This window comes from Puma concolor, chromosome B2, assembly GCF_028749965.1.
Source record: "Puma concolor isolate L17-30 chromosome B2, mPumCon1.1.hap2, whole genome shotgun sequence".
NCBI lineage: Eukaryota > Metazoa > Chordata > Mammalia > Carnivora > Felidae > Puma > Puma concolor.
Genome location: NC_141671.1, coordinates 61636082 through 61661587, shown reverse-complemented (window position 1 = coordinate 61661587; position 25506 = coordinate 61636082). Strand labels below are relative to the sequence as shown.

At 35.1% G+C, this 25506-nt stretch overlaps 1 pseudogene; it reads left to right on the top strand.

The window, feature by feature from the left end:
- LOC112862747 (migration and invasion-inhibitory protein pseudogene) overlaps window positions 1-21811 on the top strand; it is a 64548-nt pseudogene extending 42737 nt beyond the window's left edge.
- The last annotated feature ends 3695 nt before the right edge of the window (window positions 21812-25506 follow it).

The window sequence follows — 25506 nt, the reverse complement described above, 5'->3', positions numbered from 1 at the left end:
AGATGACATGATACTCTACATGGAAACCCCGAAAGATTCCACCAAAAGTATGAATTCAGCAAAGTCACAGGATATGAAATGAATGTACAGAGATTACTTAAATTTCTATGCACCAATAATAAAGCAGCAGAAAGAGAAATCAAGGATTAAACCCATATTCATTTACACCAGAAACTTCAAGATGCCTAGAAATAAACCTAACCAAAGAGGTAAAAGATCTATATCCTGACAACTGTGGAAAGCTTATGAAAATATTGAAGGAGACACAGAGATATGGAAAACATTCCATGCTCATGGATTGGAAGAACAAATATTGATAAAATGTCTATACAACCCAAACAATCCTAAAAGTTGTATGTAACCAGAAAAGACCCCTAATAGACAAACTAATGTTGCAAAGAAAACCAAAGCTGGAGTCATCACAAATCAAGCTGTATTACAAAGCTATAATCATCAAGGCAGTATGACACTGACACAAAAACAGACACATAGATCAATGGAACAGAGTAGACAACCCAGAAATGGAACCACAAATGTATGGCCAACTAATCTTTGACAAAACAGGAAAAAGTATCTGATGGGAAAACTGGATAGTGAGATGCAGAATGAACCTGGACCACTTTGTTACACCATACACAAAAATAAATTCAAAATGGATGAAACACCTAAATGTGAAAAAGGAACCATAAAAATGCTACAGGAGAAAACAGGAAGGAACCTCTTTGACTTCGGCCACAGCAACTTCTTAATAAACGGGTCATGGAGGCAAAGGAAATAAAAGCAAAAATGAACTACCGGGACCTCATCAAGATAAAGATCTGCTGCACAGCAAAGGAAACTATCAGCAAAACTAAAAGGTAACTGACAGGATGGGAGAAGATATTTGCAAATGACATATCAGATAAAGCATTAATATCCAAAATCTATAAACAACTTAGCAAACTTAACACACAAAAAACAAATAATCCAGTGAAGAAATGGAAAGAAGATGTGAATAGACAATTTTCCAAAGAAGACATCCAGATAGCTAACAGACACATAAAAAGATGCTCAACATCACTCATCATCAGGGAAATACAAATCAAAACCACAATGAGATACAACCTTATACCTCTCAGAATGGCTAAAATGAACAACTCAGGAAATAAGAGATGTTGGCAAAGATCTATGCTGATTTAAAGGGGCACATGCACTCCAATATTTATAGCAGCGCTATTAACAATAGCCAAATTATGGATAGAGCCCAAATGTCCAATCCACTAATAAGTGGATGGACACACACACACACACACACACACACACACACACACACACAATGAAATGCTGCTAAGCTATCAAAAAGAATGAAATCTTGCCATTTGCAACAACATGGATGGAACGAGGGTGTATTATGCTAAGTGAAATAGTCAGAGAAAGACAAATATACAATTTCTCTCAGATGCTGAATTTAAGAAACAAAACAGATGAACATAGACTATGGAAAGGAAAAATAAGATAAAAACAGAGGGAGGCAAGCCATAAGAGACTACAGAGAACAGACTGAGGGTTGCTGGAGAGGTGTTGGGTGGGAGGATGGGTTAAATGAATGCTGAGCATTAAGGAGGGCACTTGTTGGGATAAGCAGAGTGTTACATGTAAGTGATGAGCCATTGGGTTCTACTCCTGAAACCAATAGTACACTGTATGTTAACTAAGTTGAATTTAAATTAAAATTTTTTTTAAATAAGTTGCATTTGAATAAAAAATCCTTATCAAAAAATCTTATCAAACATACAACTTTTTGTTGACATGTTAATACTGACCTCCCCCCAGTGCATTTTGTTACAATTATATAGCAACAAAAATTACTTTAAAAAGTATACTAAACTGTGAAAGTAGTTTAAAGGAAGAAGCTAAAAGATGATTTGACAGGCAGCAGAATTTTATTCATTCTATGTGTTTCTTTTTTGTCATTGTTTTATGTCACTATGTTTTTTGGTTTATTACACCAAAATATGCAGCCAGAAAAACAAATGAATAAAAACTACTCAACCTCTTTCCACTTTTCCTTTGACTGAGGCTAAGATGGCAGATGTTGGGAGAACCATATGGACTCAGAGGCAGAAGCTACCACTTGATTATGGCAAAATAAAGAGACAAAAGGAGCTTGGGTGTCTCTGACACCACAGAGCTGTCATATCAGTTCTCTCTCTCTCTCTCTCTCTCTCTCTCTCGCTCTCTTTTTTTGTGGTTTCAAGTTTTTATTTAAATTACAGTTAGTTAACATATAGTGTAATATTGGTTTCAGGAGTAGAATTTAGGGATTCATCACTTGTATATAACACCCAGTAAGCAGCAGAATTTTAAAAATAATTAGATGTCTTCTTAAAGTGTCTTTGTTGTAAAGGTCAGTAATAATCATTTTGATGAATACATTGCATTCTAGAGTTTTAAAACAAGTCATTTTTATTAAGATACTTATTTCTTATTTTAAAATGTAATAGATGAGTAGTCAAGGGTATAACATTAGATGTAATATCTTACATAATTTTACAAATTGAGCACACTCTTATAACCAGCACTCACATAAAGAAATAAATTATTAGCTCCGAAATCTCCTTTGACCTTCTTTCCAGTCACTACACCTAAAGAACAAACTAGGTTATTATTTCTAGAATATATGGATTAGAAGCTCAGAAAATCTAAGTGTATAGATTATCTTTAAATTCTTCCTTTCTTTTATCCTCCACTTTTTGTTGACATGTTGACACTGACCCCCCTCATGCAATAAAAAAATCCACGTATAACTTTTACTTCCCCCAAATGTAACTACTAATAGCTTACTTTTGACTGGAAGCCTTACTAATAAGATAAACCATTGATAAACACACAATTTGTATTTCATTTTCAACAGATTTTACCTTGATTTTAATTTCTCAATTTTTGCTTCTGTAAAATTTTAATTGCTCCCTAAATAGTTTCATAATTTAAAGCTTCTAAGTCGTCCAATGCATCCCATCATCTTAAACTCAGATTTTATTATTCCACTTGTTTGTGAATATGTATAATGTACCCATGTGTTTTGTGCTTGGGTCTTAAGCTTTAAAAGTGACTAACATGGAGAGGTCAAGTCCATTGAAAGAAAAAGCTTAATGTTACAGTGCCCCTAAAAATGAGAGGCAGAGCTCCTCATGCGGGACCACAGGAGGAACACCACACTGTGGTCAGGAAGCAGAAGCAGGAAGAAAGGGAGAAGCTGGGCCAGAAGCATCTGTTGGTTTTCCTCGGGAAAGGGAAGGCAGGATAAACAGTCTATTCAAACTAGTGGCTAGTTTGAATAATTTTGATGGGCTTTGGGCTGTAAGAGTGGTCTCTAGTTGTCTGGCATGTGACCCTGAGATGATTAAGTCAGAGAAATATTGTCTCCTGCGATATATATTTAGCCATGACTCTGAATTAGTTAGCCAAAGGCATGTTCCTGGCTCCGTCTTTTGCTTTCTCTAAGAATTGGCTGGCTTAGGAGGGGTAGTCTCTCCTCAACCGAAAAGGTTTTTATTTTTTTTTTTGAACATGTCTAAATATCATAATATACAGAAAAAATTAATACATTTTTTGTATTGATTGTATATGCATATAATGTATATATACATAATGATGTGTGTGAATATATACACAGCTGACCCTTGAACAACACTGGGATTAAAGGTACTGCCCCTCACCCAAACAAAAATCTGCATATAACTTGTGACTTTCCAAAAAAGTAAGTACTAATAGCTAACTGCTGATTGGAAACCTTAATGGTAACATAACAGGAGATAAACACATATTTTATGTTATGTGTTTACATACTGTATTCTCACAATAAAGTAAGCTAGAGAAAAGTAAATTTTATTGAAGATTATAAGTAATAGAAGATATATTTACATTACTGTACTGTATCTATTGAAAAAAACCTGCATATAAGTGGACCTGCGCAGTTCAAACCTGTGTTGTTCAACTGCATACTTATGTCATCATGTTCACAATGTAGCCTTTTCTTTCCATCTTCTCTATAGTCTCACTTTTATCCTCCTTCACTAATTAATATACTAATTGAAATCTCATTTGTTCTTCAAGTTTCATCTCCAGATTAGAAGTCTTTTCCAATGCCATCAAAATTATCTCTCTCTCCTTGTGAATCCATAGAACTGTTAAAAAAAAATCTCCAAACAACTGGTATGACAAACCCACTTCCGTTACAGGTGTTATGGTAACTATATCCTTGAGGAGATTTTGGGATACCCCAAATCATGCTTTTTGTAGGAGCCAATCATTTTGTCGCTGTCAATTATTCCCTATGTTTGTTTCATGCATTGCTCATGGGAATCATCTGTTGGTCTTGCTTAAACTATACAAGACTTGAATTACACAGACTATCACTTAGGCTTTCTTTTTTTTTAATATTTTATTTATTTTTGAGAGAGAGAGAGAGGGAGAGAGAGAGAAGAGACAGAGTGCAAGCAGGGGAAGAACAGAGAGAGAGGGAGAAACAGAATCCAAAGCAGACTCCAGGCTCTGAGCTATCAGCATACAGCCCGACACAGGGCTTGAAACCATAAACTGCGAGGTCATGACGTGAGCGAAGTCCAAAGCTTAACTGACTGAGCCAGCCAGGTGCCTCTATCACTCAGCCTTTCTAAGGACAAGTATGGAAATCAGGATTTTAATCAATACCTCTGGTGCTTATTTGGCACACTGTATTTTTAAAACCACTACTCAAGTCAATGACCCATTCAGTATAAATTTAATAGTATAAAACCAAGTTACATCATCTTTTTAGTGATGTATGTACCACACTTACTATAATCGAAACTGTTGTTTGGATTTTATTTCTAAATAATAATAGCCAACACATATAGCACTTACTCTGATCAGATATTTTTCTAAGCTGTGTGCATATAGTAGCTTATTTAAACCTCACCATGATCCACTCAGGTCGTTACCATTATTATCCCCATTTTACAGATGAAGGAAGTAAAATCAGAAAACATGAAGTAACTTGCCAATGATTATATAGCTTTTAAATCTGGCTGCAATCCGTATTCTTATAAAATACACTATATTTCTTCTAGTGCATAGAAGTTAGATGATCCATAGATAGATAGGTGATAGGTAGATATCATCAGTAGATAGATTATAGTATCTGAAATGTGAAAATGTGATCGAAGTTATTACAGGGCAAATAGATTATAATCATCAGACAGTCATATAAAAAATAAACCTACTCTTTTTAGTCTTTTTAGTAAATCCATGTAGGGAAACGACTACTTCTTAGCAATGGAAACTATGCTAATTTATAATACAACCCAAACTGCTACTTTATGTAAATTAGATGTTTCCTACTCTCAATATTCTTAAAAGACTGTCTGATTCAGAGCAAATAAATATTTCTGAGAACTAGACCTAAAGTATTTTTCACTCTTAATAGTTTCTATATTTATTAAACCAGAGAAAATTCTAAAGCTAAACTTGGCCATGAATCTTACTCATTGGCAGTTAATCTGGAATTTTTAATTTTGAGAACCTGATTCAAGATTTGTTTTAATGTCTGGTTCTGGATATGTAAAGTATTAAACCTCCAATGCGTGTTTGAACAAAAAAATAAGCATACTCTTCAGTAGCTTGTCTGAAGAAATAATTTAATGCAAAGTTTGTGTCGTGCAACTCTTTCTTACTGTATAGTAATTGTTTGCTTGCAAAAATTATAGTCAACTGTGGCTTGAACTTGTTTTTATCACCTTTTACAGGCAAAACACTTTATATACATTATCTTATATAAGCCTCATAACAAACTAGAAAGTAAATACTATTTGGAGATGAATCTATCAAGACTCAGAAAGTGACATACCAAGCTGGTCCCACAATAAGTAATTTTCACATCTTGGAAAAAGAAGATATTTTTTGAAATAAAACAATTCTTCTAAAATAGGCCAGTGAAACTATGATAGACTGGTAGAAAGATAACCTCTGTGTGTATATATGTATATGTGTGTGTATATATAAGTGTACATATCTATACACATTATAAATTGCATGTATGTACACAGATAATATATATATTTATCACATAAGTATCATTTGCATCCAGTATTCATGAAGTACTTATAGTGTTTTATGTTCATTTTATGTATGAAAATACGGGCCTCACTCATTCATTCTATAAATAAACATTTTTGGGTGCCTTATTGGAGCAAGCACTACTCTAGCCCTGAATTACATTAACAGAGTCTCTGTTCTTAGAGACTGACTTTCTTGGGAGAAAACATAAATGTAAAATAATATAAATAAATATTATAAATATAAATTATAAATATAAATTTATATTTATAAAAATTATAAATAATATAGTAAGTAAAATTAAACCTTGTGCAGTGGATAAAAATGAAAGGATTTTTTTACATACCTTTTTTAAGCAAGCTATCAAATTTCTCCAAGGCCATAACATTGAGACTCATACCCCATTAATAGGAAGTCAGGTTTTTATCCCTAACCTTTGAAGGCAAAAGTTACTGCACAATTTCTGAAACAGAAATAAGCCTAGTTGTTTCCAAGACTGAATATAGCCCGTTTTTTTTTTAAATCTTAGTGTTCAAGAAAATACAGCTGACTGCCTCTGTGAAATATTTTATCCCACTTACTTTTCTTAGTACTAAGCAAGGATGGGAAGGCTTGAATGCCAGAAGTTACTCGTGGGAAAAGGAAGAACGGTGAAAATTTGCCTTTTTTCTATGTGAAATAGCAGATTTCTTTTGAGAAAGAAAGAAAAAAATGGAAAAATGTTTAGTTATACCTATCAAGATCTAATTTAACTTGTTAAATTAGGTTTAGCAAAAATTTATTGAGTGCATATTAAATGATAGCCATTATAGAGGGATAATATCATAGAAAATGTAAAAACCTTGAAAAGAAATAACTATATAGATGGTAAGTTCTATTAGAAGAGAAGACAGCAATATATGTTTCTGAAAAAAGGAAGCAAGAAATGATTGTCTTTGGCTTAAATTTGGACACAGATGATATTGAAAGTATAAGAATAATCCATTATTTCTTATCAATTTGAGCTTGCCACAGCCTTTTTTTAATATATAAATAACAATTTTTGTATCAGAGAAGTTAACGGTCCACATATAAATACTATGGATATGAACATAACAAATATCATGCCATTATTCCCTTAAAACAGGACTATATGGACACTTAAAAGCAGAAATAGAATGAGAACTGACAGGTATTTTTTCTGAGAAACAGTGGAAATGCTTAGTTTCTGAGATGGAGAAACTCATATATATATAATATGATGACTTGAGGAATAAAAAAGGAAATAGTAGCTGTGAATTCACTCAATTTCAAAATGTTATCCAAGACACAGAAAGAAAACAGCTATAGAAAAGATGGCACAGAATATCTAAGAAGATGAGAAACTATTATTAGCAACAAGAGACATGAAGCACACTTCTGCTGACCTCAGGCATCAAATCCTGTTTGGATAGTACATGCAATATTGATGAATATGTTTTCCTTTCATGGACTACCCTGCCTGCAATGTACTTTTGGATCTTGAGCTAACAAGTACCACGAAAACGAAACTTGGGAATAGAGGGCATGTTGGACAAATCAATCATACACAGAGACACAGAAAGTCCCTTGCTTACCAAGGAAAAGTATGTGATTCCATTGTATATGGCAAAAGGGATCTCTAAATGACTATTACAAATAATACAAGTGGATGAGCATAAATATTTATTGTTTCTATTCTTTAGGTTTCAAGACAATTGCTATATAACATGAAGAAATAGGCTAAGCTGGTGTTTTATCTATATACTACAACTAGCATACTTCTGGACTCAGATACAAATAAGAAGAACACCGGACTGCCAGCCTGAACTTCTGAGATGGACAAACTTGACTGCTAAGTTACTTGCATCTGAAAGCAGGAAACTTCTGTAGGACGTTTGCTTTCAGTATTTATAAGAATATAGATTCTTATTTGATGAAAACAAAATATAAGTCTTGTGAAGGACTGGAGACAGACAATAATCTTTTGTACTTATTAATCTATTCCAATGTTGATGCTGAAAATGGAAAAGTCCAAGACCAAAATTGTTAACAGGGTTTTGAGGCAAACTGACAGAGGTGATGACAAGGGCAGAGAACTGAATCAGGGAAATGAAATAGCTGTAAAACTGCTACCCAGCTGGCCACCACCATGAAACCGTTTCAATTTAATGTTGCAGAAGGCTCATAGAACAAAAGATGATGTGCATTACAGGAGACAAATAAATAAATACAACTATTTAATTTTACAGAACATTTTATAGTATCTATGAGGTTTTTGATAAACAATAGGTTAAGAGTTAGTGCTAAAGTATTCCTATTTTTGTGAAGCCCAATTGAAGTTATTGGTCTGCAAATGATAGCCTAGGCTACTTACATATTAATTTATTTATTTGACTAAATCTCTAAAGATAGTCATTAAGCATCTTTTAGATGCACATATGGATTATGTCTTCTGTTGCCCTTCAATCTGAAAAATGTTTTTTAATTATCCCAAACAATCAATGTTACAGAAAAATTTCAATAAAAGCCACCAAACAAAAGCATTGTATTAAAGCAATATATTTATTATAAAGTATCATACCTAATAAAAGAAGCCAAAGCAACATAACATAGAGCCAATTTAGGATGCAAACAATCAAAAAGTTAATGCCTGAATTTTTTCAGAGTACAGTGCAACTACAATTTAATTTTATAATTATGACAAAACCTCTTACTGCTTTTTTTAAGCAAATACAGATGGACTTGTATATAAAGACCTACCAATTCAGCATTTATTTATTAACAAAATGTATTCTAATAATACAAAAATGTATGAATATTCTGGTAAAACTGAGTTAACAAAATAATCCATTTCTTATCAGTTCAGGGTATTCTTTTAATTTAGTAATAATAACTGAAATAATTACCAGTAAAAATATAGAAACCTATTAAATAACATGTACTCCTTCACTCATGGAGGAAACCAAGTCAAATGCACAATTTCATAACTTGTAAATTTGTAATTTCCAACTTACAGCATTTGGCTAAAAATATATTAGAAACTTACAGATTTAGCTAAAGGAAACAAACGGCAAATTTCCTCAAAACTAGTGTTAGTTTCTTATAAATATCATTTATTCATTATTTTGAAAGTAATTACTGTTCCTAAAAATATCAAAGCATGTTGTTATTTTTTAAAAATTGGGTGGAAAGAATGGAGCATGCATTTTTATTGTATTATGTAAGGCTTTTTAAAGCCTCCTAAAATATCTTTACCTTTACTTCATTTCATTATCTAAAAATTAACAAACTTATTTGACACTACAACAATTTTTAAAGGAATAATAGTTTGATAGATTACCAATAAAAATTTAAGAATGATAATTCTTGACTGGAATAAATAAAACAGATAAAAGTGTGTCACAAATTTTTACAAAAATTATCAAATTTTGACTTGTGCATTATTTTTTTCATTTCTACTTTTTTTACTTAATCTGTTTAGAGCAGTTTCACATTTACAACAAAATCAAAGTACAGAGATTCCCCATATTCTCCCTGTTCCCACACATGCTGTCCTCTCCCATTATCAATATCTCCTTGATTTTTACCAAGGATGAACCTACATTGGCACATCATAATCACTCACATTGCATAGATTACAAGTTCACTCGTGCTGTTGTACATTCTACGGATTTGGACAAATGTAAAGTAATTATATATATATATATATATATATATATATATATATATCACCATAATATCCTAGAGATACTTTACTGCCTTAAAACTCCTCTGTCTTCTGACTGTTCCTTCTTCCACCCTCCTCCTGCCCCAAGAAATCACTGATCTCTCTCCCTAGGTTTACTTTTCCTAGAATGCCATATAGTTAGAATCATCAGTATATATATATAGTCTTCTCAGATTGACTTCTTTCATTTAGTAATATGCACTTAAGGTTTCCCCATGTCTTTTCATGGCTTGGTAGCTCATTTCTTTATAGTGCTGAATAGTATTTATTGTTTGGACCTACCACAGTCTATCTGTTCACCTACCAAAAAACATCTTGGTCACTTTCAAGTTTTGGCAATTATGAATGAAGTTTCTATAAACATCCATGTGCGGTTTTTGTATGGACATGAGTTTTCAAATCCTTTGGGAAATAGCAAGAAGACTGATTGATTGCTGGATCATATAGTATAGTATGACTAATTGCTGGGTCACATAGTATAGTATATCAATTATTTTTGTAAGAAACCACCAAATTGTCTTCTGAAGTGGCTGTACCATTTTGCATTCCCACCAGTACTCTGAGTGGGAATGTATCGACAGTGACTTACAGCACTGCTCAGATTCTGGCCATTTTACTAACTGCATAGTGATATCTCATAGCTGTTTTCATTTGCATTTCCCTGATGTCATAAGACATGGAACATGCTTCCATATGCTTTTTTGCTATCTGTATATCTTCTTTAGTGAAATATCTATGAAAGTTTTTTTTTAATTTAATGCTTATTTTTGAGATAGAAAGAGTGCAAGCAGGGGAGGGGCAGAGAGGGAGGGAGACAGAGGATCTGAAGCAGGCTCTGTGATGACTGTAGAGAGCCCTATGGGGAGCTCAAACTCACAAACTTTGAGATCATGAGATCATGATCTCAGCCGAAGTTGGATGTTCAACTCACTGAGCCACCCAGGATCCCCAGTGCCTATTAAAGTTTTTGACCTCTTTTTATTGGGTTATTTGTTTTCTTATTGCTGCATTTTAAGTGCCTTGTTTATTTTGGTTAACATCATTCATCAGATGTTTCTTCTGCAAATTATTTCTTCTGGTATTCCCATTACACTTTTTGTAAATGTCCCACAGTCCTTGGATATTCTGTTTTTGTTTGTTTGTGTGTGTTTGTTTTCCCCCTAGTCTTTGTAGTCTTTGCTTTCTGCCTTTCAAGGATGCTACTTATACATCCTCTGGCTCAGAGATTCTTTGCTCATCCATTTCCAGTCGACCAGCAAGCCCATAAAAAACATTCTTAATGTCTTTTACAGTGTTTTTATCTCTAGCATTTTTCATTTGCTTATTTCTTAGAATTTTTATCTCTCTACTTTTATTTTCCATCTTTTTTGCATAGTGTCTACTTTATCCATTAGAGCACTTAACATATTAATCATAGTTGTTTTAAAGTCTTGGTCTGATAATTTAAATATCACTGCCATGTCCGGTTCTGATGTTTGCTCTATCTCCTCAAATTGAGCTTTTTGCCTTTTGGTATTCCTTGTAACTGTTTTCTTGGTAGCCAGATGATCCGTGACAATTCCAATAAGGAATTACTATATGCAGGCCTTTAATAATGCGGTGGTGAGCTGTTGGGGGAGAGTTAGTGTTCTATAGTCTTATAGTTAGAGATCTTCTTTAAGTGAGCCTATGCTTCCAAACTATTGAACTTCACAAAGTTTTCTCTGTTTTTTCTCTTTTTTCAGGTAGGATAGAATGCCTAGAGTGGGCTGGAGTTGGGTATTTTTCTTCCTTAGGTCAGCCAGGCTCTGATAATACCCCAGCAAGTTAGGCTGTGTTTAAATGGTTTCCCCTGAGATCAGTCCTTGTTAAGAATAGAGTGCTCTTGTCATGTTTCAGAATGGTTCCTTACCTTCTCCCCCTGCAGGAAGCCTGAGGGGATTTTCCTCTGATATTTACTGTGTGAACAATGCTGAGCTCCTGGAGGAAATCTCACAACACTGTGGGGCACCCCTATGATTAGACCTCTTTAGAGTTTTTAACTCTCAGGGTGTCCACACTGAGTCTCCAGCATTTTGTCTATTACAGCTCAGATTTTCCTATCCAGGCACAGGTTCCCAGGGTGATTTCTGCTCCTGAGTCTCTACTCCATTAAGACACCACTCCTTGAATTTGCCTGCCTGTCTCTCCAGTCTTGGGGGCTGAGGTGTGCCCTGTGTTCTTTTCTTATGGATCCCAGAAGAGTTGTTGATTTTTCGTTCTGTATTGCTTTTTACTTGTTGTCAGGACAGTGACAGCTTCCGAACTCCTTAAGTATGGAACCATAAATCAGCAGTCCTTCTCTAATATTTAAATACATTTTTGTTTTGAAATATAATTCAAAATGATTGTATATTTGAAGAATTTTACAAATATTAGTAATCACATGAACTCCCACTAGATATTAATCAGCTTTTAGATACAACATAATTACTACTTGTATAGATAGAACATAGAAAAAAGAAGTTCCTCTTTTTTCCTCTTAGAAGTAACCATAGTCCTGAATTCAATGTGAGTTTTTCTCATCCTTCACTTTATAGTTTCCCACATATGTAATCTCAAGTAATATATTAATTCACTTTTCTGTTAATGAATATCTTGTAAGAGGATTCATACTTTGTATTTACTTCTTCAAATTGCATCTACTCAAAAAATATTTTCTGAGATTTATCCATGTTTATATGTACACTTACAGTTCATTCATTTCCATTGTGAGTTTATATAAGTGGACTACAAAATATCATTTCACGATTCCCAAATTCTTATATTTATGTTTTAAATAATGTATATGTTTATTTTGTGTGAAATATATTTTCATACATGTTTTATAAATATTAACTTGGTTAATCTATTACAGCAAACAATTAAAACACTTATAAATGCTTCCTGGATATATGTGAAAGATTTTCTCTAGGGTGATAATTTTTGGAGAGGGTGTACTGTGTCATATTCATCTTTACCTGGTAATACCAAATTGTTTTTTCATTTATATTCCCACAATTTTATGTTTTGTTCAACACTAGACAACACTTGGTATTACTTGACTTCTTAATTTATACAAAATTAGTAGCTGCATAACTTCATTTTGCATTTAACATTCTCCTGATAAATATTAATGTTGAAGATAATTTCATATTTTGTGTCAATGATTTTTTCAATAATGTTCTTTTTTATATCACTTTCCCATTTTTCTATTGTTCATATTTCTTATCAAGCCAAATCAACTCTCTATTAAATCCCAAGTATTACAAATCTCTTCTCCAAGTTTATGTTTGTTCTTTATAGATGTTACATATGTTGAATTATTTTGTCCCTCCATGTATGTTGTTTTAAGAACAGAAATTCTTAATTTTAATGTATCCCATTTTATTCATCTATCCTTATGTTTTATGTATTTTTAGAAATACTTAATATCCCATGGAATAATAAATATGTACTCCTATATTCCCTATTTAAAGTATTAAAATTTTATTCGAAATGTTAGCACACAATTCATCTAGAAGTAGTATTTTGTGAGGTTTGAAATTCTGATGCATTTCCAGTTTTCTCTTCTCTTAATAAGGAAAAAGGTATAATTTTTTGATATGTTCTTTTTTTTTTTTTTCAAACAGAACTTCAGTGGGAGAAATCTCATATTTTTATCTGGATATGGCCCTATTCCTATCCTCTATTTTGTTGGTCAGTTTGACTCTACATGCAACTAAATAATATTGCCTTACTACTATTAATCCATAGTGAAAATATCTGGGAGGGTAATTCTCCATGTCTACTTTTTCCTTTAAAGTGTTTCTTGAACATGTCTTACTTGTGCTTCTCCTCATATGCTTTAGAGGAAAATTTTAATTTGTATGGACTTATTATTGGAACTTCATTGACTCTATAGATAAATTTGAGGAGAATTTACCTCTATTTGCTATTAAATCTCACATGGTATGTGTTTCCATGTATTTATAATTTCAATGAAATTTAATAAAACAATAAAAATAAAGCTCTTGCACCTAATTGGTTAGATTACATATAGAAACCTGTTAGATTACTATTGTAGACACTACTTTTCATTACACTTTATTTTCTGTTTTCTGCTAGTATCATTGGGATAATAAAACGTTATATCGATATTTTCTCTGAAAATATTAAGTGCCATTATCAATTTTTTTCTTTTGTAAACCATTGTTAATTCTTAAACATATTTGTAGATTCTTGTGGGCTTAACATGCATGTAGGCAATCATAGTCTGTGGAAACAATTTTTCTTCTTCTTTTATTTCCCTTAATTTGTATATCTCTTTCCCAATCTTATTATTCAATATAAGATTTCTGATACATTGTTGAATAAAAGTTGGAATATTAGATGTTTTGTCTTTTTTCTGAATTTATTTATTTTTTTTTTAAATTTTTTTTTTCAACGTTTATTTATTTTTGGGACAGAGAGAGACAGAGCATGAACGGGCGAGGGGCAGAGAGAGAGGGAGACACAGAATCGGAAACAGGCTCCAGGCTCCGAGCCATCAGGCCAGAGCCCGACGCGGGGCTCGAACTCACGGACCGCGAGATCATGACCTGGCTGAAGTCGGACGCTCAACCGACTGCGCCACCCAGGCGCCCCTCTTTTTTCTGAATTTAATGGGTAGCTTCTAAAGACCCACAGATAAGTTTACTTGTAGGAAATCTCTAAACACATATTATCAAATTTAAAAAGTTAAAAAAATGTATCCTTTTTAAAAATTTTAATACAAAATCTAAATTTGTTAGAACAAAGTTTTGGCAAATTCAACTGTACTTGTTTTAAATTCTGGGTTTTTATACTTGCAATTGTTGTTTGTGAATGTGTTTTTTTCTTTTAGTTGTAAAAATCGACATTTATTTATTTTGTTATTTTCTTCAATGAATTAACTTCTGATATTATTGATGTGTATATTTTATATTTGTTTTCTATTATATTCTGCTCTTATGTCTATTATTTTCTTTCTTCAACATTATTTAATTTTAAGGGTAGTTTCTTAATCCATTACTTTTTCATATGTCACATATATAATATAAAGCAATTGTCTGCATCCCATAAGTAGGATAAAGTAATGCAACTACTTTTGTCTGTTATTTTGATTTGTTTATCAACCATGGCCCAGCAGTTTCAATTTTCAGTATACACCCTAGAGAAATGCTTACAGAGATGCATGAAGAAATATTTAAAATAGGGTTCATAGAAAAATTAATCATTATTGATGAAAAAGAAGCATATGTGTGGGGGAGGAGCGGGAGAGAGAGAGAGAGAGATCTATTTTAAGGAATTGGCTCATACCTCATGCAATTATAGAAGCTAGAAAGTCGAAACTGCAGTGTGTGCTGGTAGGCTGGATACCCAGAGTAAAGCCATCATTTCAGTTCATGTCTGAAGACTGTCTGCTGATTGAATTACCTATTTCTAGGGGTAGGTCAGTCGTTTGTACTATTCAGGCCTTAAACTGACTGAATGAGAGTCACCCACATTATGGAGGACAATCTGCTTTACTCGAAGTCCTTTAACTTAGATGTTAATCTTATACGAAAACACTCTCATAGAAAAATCCAGTATATTTGATACCATATCTGGACACTGTGTCCCAGACAAATTGACACATAAAATTAACCATCACACAAGGGATAGAAGTAGAAATGGTTCCATTTATTATTGTTTTCAATAATCCCCTAGGAGACATTGTACTTTCTGTATCTACGACTTTGGAATCTATAGGGTTGAATATTCAATTCCAAAAAATGGTACACTTTAGCTAAATGTTATAGAAAGAATCTCAGTGAATCACAAACTATGGATTTTTCCTGGTACTTTTGACTCCTAGTGTCAAAGAAGAGGAAGAAAAGAGTCATTATCAAATCATGGATAATTGTCTCTGTTCATCAGGGTAAGTAGAGATGATTTTAAACAGTGAGGGGGAGAAAAAAACATGTAGAACCCAGAAAAGCCATTTATTTAAGTTTCTCTTGATATCTGAGATGTACCCTTGCCTCATTGTGACTTTAAGTGCACAAACTTATCAAACCCAACTTCAGAGGGCAAGCAGCAAAGATTCAAATCATTGGTGATGAGTGTCTGGATTATGCCACTAGGTAAAGCTTTGAGACAAGTAAACATGATGTCTGAGATGAAGAGGACTTGAGAATGGATAGTATGAGGAAGAGATAATAAATATCAATTGCAGCATTGAGTTGAGGCCAACTTAATGGATGCAAACTCTAGTTTGTTCTGTTAACATCCCTCTTCTAAGACTCTCATATAACAAAAGGCCCACCAAACACAAACTTATCTTTGCGTGTGTCTATAGAAATAGAGTCCATGAAAATGGTAGAGTGTGGTAGACATGAGAATGTGCCTCTCCATTCCTTCTGCCAGTGTGGCCAGCAGAGTCACTTCATCCAAAGTCTTATCTTTCTGGGACACCCCATATCCTACAACTGAGCAATGTAGAGTTTTAAAAGCCTATTTCAGGCTGATGCAAGATGACCCTCATGGGCAATTCTCACCCAAGAGCTCTCTGTTGGCTATAGTTTCAGCAGGCCTGTATTGCAATTTAATTTATTTCTTTGCCCAAGCCTACTTTTCTCCACTTCCACAGCATCTTCTTGCAGAAGAGTAAATGAAAGACATACACTAGAAAGAGAATGTGGAAGACAGCATAGGATAGTTTATGCACGATAGATGTAAATGCATTTATTCAAATTGTTGCAGCAAAACATGCCTTTGAAGTATTTTAAGCTTATGTTATTAATAAAGTTTGAAAGTATATCATTTAACAATATTATCCTTTTAGGAACGTAATTAAATGTTTGATTGGTATCAAAACTGGAAAATAATCTGGAACTTTAAAATCATCCCTAGTAATACTGTGCCTTTGATGGGAAAAAGTGTAAAAAAAGCAAATTTGCCAAGATAAGATGGTTGTACATCAACAGAATTTTATGGCAAATTGTACATGGACAACACATGACAAATTAGATGTAAGTTCTTCAGTTTCATATATTATATGATTAGGAAACTAAAATTCTGGATGAGCAGGATTTTTTTTAGAGAACACACACACACACACACACACACACCCCTTTAGAATTTAACATGTAAAGCTTGACATCTGAAAATTTAAGCTTAGCATCAGGAATATATAGGAAAAGGTAATCACACCTGGGAAACTGAATAGCACCAATTTAGTGCCGAGAGTGGCTAGAGAATTGGGATCACAGAGGTTTGTTCAGACATCTGTCCATCAGATGCTGTGATCCATTGTCATATACTTGTGTGACATCAGGTGCACAAATGTATCAGAAAAATTTGTATGGGTATGAAATGTCTTCTTTCCTTCCCAAAATGTATCTTTGTTGACTTTTTGCCACTAAATCAATAGTCTATCCTTGACCTGAATTCAAAACAAGTCATTTTTCAACTCAGGTTTTCCTGCTTTGTGGATATAATTCCCAAATTACTCCCAAGAATAAGCTTTCCATCTCCATAAGGATGTTGTCTAGTGAAAGACTTATAACAGCTCAACTATTGATTATTTCAACCTAAGGATATAATTATATTTCTCTTCCTTATCCTAAAAGCTTTTAATTATAAAAGTCTTGTGCCCACAATTTATTTTCAGAACATGATATACCTGTATTATGCAGAGGATATCATCAGAACAGGGATGGGTACAAATATAAATATTACATAGATTAAAAACATAGTTTGCAATAATAACTCCTTATTTAGCATTCTGTTTAACTCTTTGTCCAATACTGAAAATATTTCAGTTGTCCCAAATGTCAAACCTCAAACATCATACAGATATGTTTTGAACATCGACTATATCCTGAATATTATATAAAATATTAATATGTGACCTGTGGCCAAAGGGAACTTACATAGTAATTTTAAAGTAACCTTCAGAGAGCGGTAAATCACTCTATATCTTGAAAAGTTCAGAAAAAAGCCAAATGACTAAAAATTAGGGAATGACTTTTCTAGGGCCCAGAAGGGGGATACAATTTAACTTTACAGTTAAAAATTTACATTACATTGACCACATACAGTTCATTAACTCTATAAGATACATTCCATTTGGCTTCACACAAATTTTAGGTGGCCTGAAATGTAAAGTTTTCTTTTACAGTCGATCGTTTGTTCTTCTGCCCCTATTGGACAATAGAAAACAGACCTCATTATGTTGGTTATCTTTTCCTTCAACAGATTACTGCCCAGGGTCTCTTCATTTTCCAAAGATTATTTCATTTAGATGGTAGAGACTTGTTCAAAATAAATCATTAATAAGAACCACTTTATTTCTCTTCAGGTAATAAGGTAGGAATTTCACCACAGAAGGCAAAAATCAAAATTTTTCCTGAGTCCTTAAATTCAAATGATAGGTTCTGTGGGTGCCTCATTCACAGGATTGTCAGCCTAGAAAGGAAATTTTCTTTGGTGTGGTGCTAAGCACTGAAATAAAGTCTTCTTACAAGGTTGTCATGGTAACATGCATGCATCACCTGTCCTGCTCACATTTAAAATTTGTTTCCTAATATCTTCCATATGGGTATTTGTTTTTTAAACTTCATATAACCTGTGCTACATTTTGTTAGGACTCATCAAGTGTAGATTACAACTATATTCAATAATTACATTAACTGATTTGCAAACATGCATCCATAACTAAGAATCTACTGAACTCATAGAAATGAGTGTGGAAAAAAATATGACAATTTGTAGTACTGTGTACTTTAGCATCAGGCAAAACTTTAAAAATGCATATGGTTCATCAGTATATTTCAGTCCTGTTATGATAAATTCATCCATATAACAGCAACAGTGGGGTCTGCTGAAAGCTATTGCTAGAGCTGTTCCTACTTGAATCACTACTACCTCTTCAAATATATAGTTTATTCATTATTTTGTGTGATGGACTGGGCTAAGCACTTTACGTACTTGTTTTATCATTAAAACTACCCTGTGAGATGAGCAGCATCATTATTTACAAAGAAAACAACTGAAGCTTAAAATGTAAGCTTCTGCTCAGTATCACACTGGAGATTCAGAATTCAAAACAAGCCTAATTCCAAAAAAGTATGTTTTTGACTGAATTCATGCTACACTTCCTTTTCAGACAGATTCTTCTGAAAACTCATGGGGAAAAAAAAAAAGGCAAGTATTGAGTTAGGCACCAAGACATGCAAACCTCTCTCAGAAATGCTGTTATGAAAAATGCGAAAAGAAACTCCATGTCTAATTTAAGAAGCTGTGCCCTAGGTGTTTCCTTAGGTCACATTTCTCTTAACTAATCATAAACATTGTGATACAAATTATAGAGTAGGAGTTAACCTGTGTACTGGGAACTTTCCTGTGCTGCATAAGATTATGCTAGTCTCTCCTTGGGGAAAAAAAAATACACACACACACACACACACACACACACACACACACACACACTTATATCTGGCATTCAAAGGTGCGTATGTTATAAAACCGTTTTGCAACTGAACCCCGTTGTCCTACAGCCTGATCCGTTCAGCCATAAGAGACTTCTTGCCCTGCTTCACTTCTCTCTGAAAGATTTATCACTTTCTAACGTACATATTTTCTACAGAGGATACTGCAATGTTCTGCCTAATACCTTCTTCAGGGAAGACACTCACCCCATAGCTGCTAGAAATTTTGGCTACTGAAGGATTACAGCTTCAACTGTCAATGGGAATTGCTCTGGCCAAAGGGATCTACTTAATGCCACGTTACACCCCCTCCCAGAAGTTAACCATCATCTGATGATATAGGAATTCAAAGGTCAGCAGATTTGCTTCAATTTCTGGAAAGTCTGAATGGCCATCCTACTTTTAAAGTTCTGTGTATGACAGGCAACCATGTTAGTAGTCAGCTTCTTGCTCTTTCCAGTCATTCCTCCCTCGCTTCCTCAGCTGTATATCCCCTGAGAGGACTGGCTGATAAACTTCTGCAACATTTTATTTTTAAAACAACATTTTATTTCAGAGTAGATTTTTATATTAATATAGCTATGGAGGAGAAAAAAAAGTGTTGTTTTCTTTTGAAATTGTAAAGAGATTTGCTGTTATTCCCAGTTCATGCCTCTCATCTTTAGTCTCAGAAAAGAGCGTGTCCCCCTAAGTTTCCATCTTTTCAGTAGCTTTGATCACCCTGATACTGTCGTACCATGAATGGCTTAAAATTATGTTTCCTCTATTTCACTTCATCTCTTTAACCCTTGGCTTTTACATATAGAAATTGGCTCCTCATTTTCAACTTCTGTTTTTTTTTCCCCTGTCATTTTAATTTGAATATCAATTTTCTGAAAAAAAATGTTGTGTCCCCTTCCAAATCAACATTAAAATACACACGTCAGGATATCTATTACCTCAGATAGAGTTGATGGCGTTGGGGGTTCGGAGGTGGCAGACAAGAAATAATTCTTAAAGACATCTTTGTTGCAAAGTGGTGATTTAATTAAAGCATGGGAATAGGACGCGTGGCAGAAAAAGTTATACTGAGGATGTGATATGGATAACTGATTATATACCCTCAGGTTGGGAAGGGGTTAGGGACAACATAAGCCTCTAAAGAATTTTGGAAGCAAAGTTTCCAGGACCTTGAGGGGCTAGGTATTGTTAGGGAAATGCCATTTATTACCATGTAGTAAAATCTCAGTCATGAGATGCTTCAGATGTATATCAGGGGACCATAAGCTTAGAGTATGATTGCCAGCATATATCTTGGGGGTAGTTAAGATAAAAGAAGCTTCCAAAGGAATTTTTACATGTCCAAGTAGACTTTACAGAATCTTGGGGAGGTCAGGATAATGTTAAGCCAAGATTTCCTTTAGCCCTTAGCAAAGTGTCATCCTTGAGGCAACTGAGCTCCTAGAGGGAGGCCACTCTGCCTGTTTAAAGACTTGTCAATGGGAATTCAATTTTTCATTTGGCTTAGTTTGCCACATCACTATGGCAAGCACTCAAACCCTTTTCCTTTCTTCTTGGGTAGCCAAGAGTGTCTGAGGAATATCACACGTATTCCACCTGTGGTGTGGGGTGCTATTAGTCTGTACTTTGCCCTCAGCTTGTCTTACACTCCCTCATCATACCCCCCTCAACAATTTTGACCCTTAAATCTTTAAAGTTGCTGAAGGTGGAAGGTCTCATCTTCTACAGCTTCTTCCTGCTGAATAGGGGCATAGAGATGTCCCTACCTATGGGTCAACATTAGTCAGTCAGGAAGATAAAGGGGTCCCTCAGCCTCCGGGAGAGCAGCAGGGTGGACCAAGACCACGAATGCGTGTACTGTTACCGCGTCAACCGGCGCCTGTTTCTGGTGCCTTCGGATCCTGGCTCCCCTGCCGCCTGTGCAGGACACCTCGGGACCAGCGGGGCCCCGAGACCCTGGTGGAGCCCACGCAGGTCAGGGTGAACATCCCGCTGTCTGTCCTGGACCCTCCGCACCGGCACCGCCTCCACCGACGGAAGAGCTTCAACGCTTCTGACACGCTGGCCCTGCCCCCGGCACTGCCTGATGGGCTGGGATGTTCTCCCTCTGAAGCCCGAGAAAAGCTCAGCCCCCAAGAGCCTGGACCTTTGGTCCTGTGTCTCCTCCGAGGCCCAGAACCGGAAGCTGTCAGCTGCCCGCCTGGCTCAGCCAACACGAGTCCCACCCTCCACCCCATTCCGGTCACAACTCCAGCCTCGCGCGCCCTGGCCGAAGCCCTGAGGACTGGCCACCCGGAGGAGGGCAGAGCCCCTGCCATCCCCCCTAACCCCTCTCCTCTGGCAGGGCACCCACCAGAGGGGAGCCCTGCCTGGCTTCAGCTGGAGGTGAACGTAGTCCCCACCCTCTTGGGTTGGGCAGGTGGATGGGCTCAGGCCCTTCTCCTTCCTGGAGACAGAGGTGGGGACTCCAGGGTTGGGGGGTGCGGGTGAAAGAGGATGGGATGACATGTTTGTAAATAAAGCTCAGTGCCCTCTGAAAAAAAAAATACAGTGGAGGGAGCTGAATCCATGGTGGACAACATGCATTAACCTTGTTGAGTAAAAAGGATCATCTGTTGGCTTGAAGTTATTGTAGTGGTGGAGTGTTGGCACCAGGAAAAAGAAGGATTATATAAAGCACCACGTTGAGTATTCATGTCAGCTAGAAATCAAGAAATCATTTTGTGGTAATCTGGAATGTATACACAGCATTTTGTTTTTATGAGAGTATAAGTGCCACCTTGTGCAGCACTTAAAATATCTAATGTCATTCTATTTTGTAGAACTGTTTTATGCATTTGAGTTTAGTATTTAACAATATAATTCTATTTTGAGAGTCATTTAAGGCCTTAACTGTGTAGCAGGTTGTGTATAGTCATCATATAGACTATGCTCAGTAAGCAATTAAGTAATTAATAAGGCATTTTTTATAGAAAAAAGAAAAATATAGGTTAATGGTTAGAACAAATTACAAACCCAGTGTCTACCAGTGCTGCCAGTGAAATTTTTAGATGTCAGGCTTGAAGCATTCAGACTGGAGTGGGAACAAGCAGCAGGAATCAGATTGGTCTTTGTGGTTTGTAACTCAAATGTCTGTGGTGATCCATTTGAATGGCTCATTGTAAGAAGGAATTGTTAGTAGACATTGGGGAAAGGAGAATGAAAAAGAAAGATACAACCATCACAAGAGAAGTTTGAGGTTTTCCACAGGTTCACAGGAATAAGAAGTCGCAATAGTTTGCTCACTGATTTCCTATAAAGGGAGTGCAGGTTTTATTTAGATACAGGAGCCCATGAAGAGTGCTCTTCTAACTTTACTGCAGTGGGACTACATAGTATGACCCAGTAGGGGCTCTTCCATTTTGGAATTAAATCCCCTGATGTATTGGGAAAAAAAAATCAAATAAACCAAGTGTTTTGGATTTATATGGGGTGGGTGTCAAGTAACTATAAGAACAGGTTTAGGGAGGACATGGTTTGCATATTTAGAGATTTATGAATTAACCCAGCCTCAAGTGAATAATTTAATAAAGCACTATAGTCTTTATCTATTGATAGGTCTACAGCAAGAAAAGTCTTTGCACACAATTGTTGGGGGAATCCATCCCACTTTCCAATTGTTTAAATAATATGTCTTTGAGGTTATTATTTCCACAGAATAATAAGCAAGAAGATTGTCCATACCTGTGTCATTGTGACCATTTTTCTGAAGTTTACCTCAAGTGTCTAGTTTAGGCAAACCACAAGCATTTAAAGATAATCAGAACTAAAATTTAACATCCATAACAGTGCTTTTTGAAACATAATTTTTCTCTCTAAAAACCCTCATTTCCAGAGATAGCCAAATCAAGACTAATTCGCTTGTAAAACAAGTCTAATTTTAACTTGGGCTTATTATTTACATAAGCTCAGCAAGAATAGCGATTGATCCTAAGGATCTTTTAAAGTTTGTTGCTGGGACCTTTAATAAGGAATCTCCAGACTGAACTTTTAGTAGCCTCTCCAGGCCAGAAGCCAAGCCAAATAGAAAGGCCTGAAATAACTGTAGAATTGGGCAAATTCCTCTTCATGAGGTCCCCAAGATATCCTGAGGTTCTTGTACCTGCCAGGAAGTGACCTTCTTCACTCACCTGGTGAGGCTGCTGGGAACTCTGTAAGCAAGGTATCAGGCCAACATTTACAAGATGCTTTATGACTCCATGTTTCATAAAGTCAACCTTAGTTCCTTAGTGCTGTATGGTCACATCTGAGGCTATGAATGTCTCTCAAATATGACATTCCGGTCAAAGCTTTGGTAAAATAAACAGTATTTCCAATGGTGTCCTGTTCTCCTTCCAAGGAGAAGATTCTTATTGAGCTTATGCAAACAATTATAATTGCCATGAAAGAAGGAATACTCCCTGAGAGTTTTTTTGAATTTTAGAGGGTTTAGGTAGAGAGAAAAGAAAAATGCTTCAGTTTACAATTGAGTCCTTAATTTGGAAAAGCAAACATTAGAGAACCAGCAATATTTCCAACAAAAGTCACAAAACTATAATATTCCTCAATTCATTTAGTCCCATGTTCCTAATTCATGTTCAATTTGAAGGCAGCTTTTTTTGTTCTGGAATTCTTACACATTTTAGTATTAAACTTAAAGATATCAAATATCTGTTATTTGTTCTAAAAGTCCTGTGTCTAAATCTCTTTGAAGATGAAATACATTTTTTGAGAGAATAAGAACAATTATAAATGACAAAATCTCAGAAATAGACATTGTTAAAGATCTGATGAGAGTTCATTATGATAAGATTCACATGGAAATTTGGTTACTTCTGTGATACATAACCTTCAATAATCACAATATCAAGTGAGGACCTTATACCAAAACATTAAAACTTTAGGAATTGCATATATATTTGAGCAGTTATAGCATTTACCCATGCAATACAACCTAAGATTTACCATTACTTGACAGTGTTTTTTTGAAATAACTTAGCATACCAAATAAAAAGGCCTAGTTGGTCAAAAAGACTTCATTTACAATTTAAATCTTGGAAGCTTTTAAAATCTTAGAAAGTTATAAAGCACACCTGACTAGAATTACTATTACAAATCTTAAAACTTTATTTATTTAACCAAGGTGGCAATAAGAGATTCCAAAAGCAAATATGTAGGGTTATATAGTAGTTAACAAAGCTGAGCTCCTTTAACATTGAGAAGTTTTAATTAAGTGATCAACCACCTGAAGAAGACAAAACTTAAGCTTTGCTTTCCCCAGCAGACAAAAGAGAAACAACCACAACCACAACCACAACCACAACAACCACAACAACAACAATGTTGTTTACATTTTATCAAAAGCAGATCAACAGTCCAAGAAAACTTTGTCTTTTGAACGGAGAGAAAAGCAGAATTTTAATCTTATGCCAGTGTACTTTTAAAATCCGTTTTTCTCGGGGCGCCTGGGTGGCGCAGTCGGTTAAGCGTCCGACTTCAGCCAGGTCACGATCTCGCGGTCCGTGAGTTCGAGCCCCGCGTCGGGCTCTGGGCTGATGGCTCAGAGCCTGGAGCCTGTTTCCGATTCTGTGTCTCCCTCTCTCTCTGCCCCTCCCCCGTTCATGCTCTCTCTCTGTCCCAAAAATAAATAAACGTTGAAAAAAAAATAAAATAAAATAAAATCCGTTTTTCTCAACCTTAGTCTATCCTGACCACACATAAATTTCCTTTCCAAAGATTACCCTTCAAGAACCTTCTACAACTTTCCTTTGCATTCAGATATTGTCCCAAGCCATTTCTCTCCAAATAACCAGTCTCATTTAGGACAAAATTACTTTATTTTACCTTCAACAACAACAAAAATGTACTTCCATTCCTTGTATCTTTTTTACACATCTCCTATTTTCTACATACAGAGTTGCTTTCCTTATTTCCATTAGTCTTAATATACTTAGCAGAATTTTAACTCTTAGAAACCTTAATCTCTAATGAAAACTTAGTAACCAATTGAGAACAGCTACACCAGATTTTTTTTGGGGGGGAGGGGATGGTAAATTTATCAATTAAGCACAAAGCAGGCTTTGGATAGTAAAATCTTAATAAAGCACAAAGCACATTTACCAAACCCAAATAGTCTTAGTTTCTCTGCAGTAGGTCAAAAGAACAAACCTATATCTAATAATCAATGCTTTAGCTTGTTATCTCATTAGATATCCA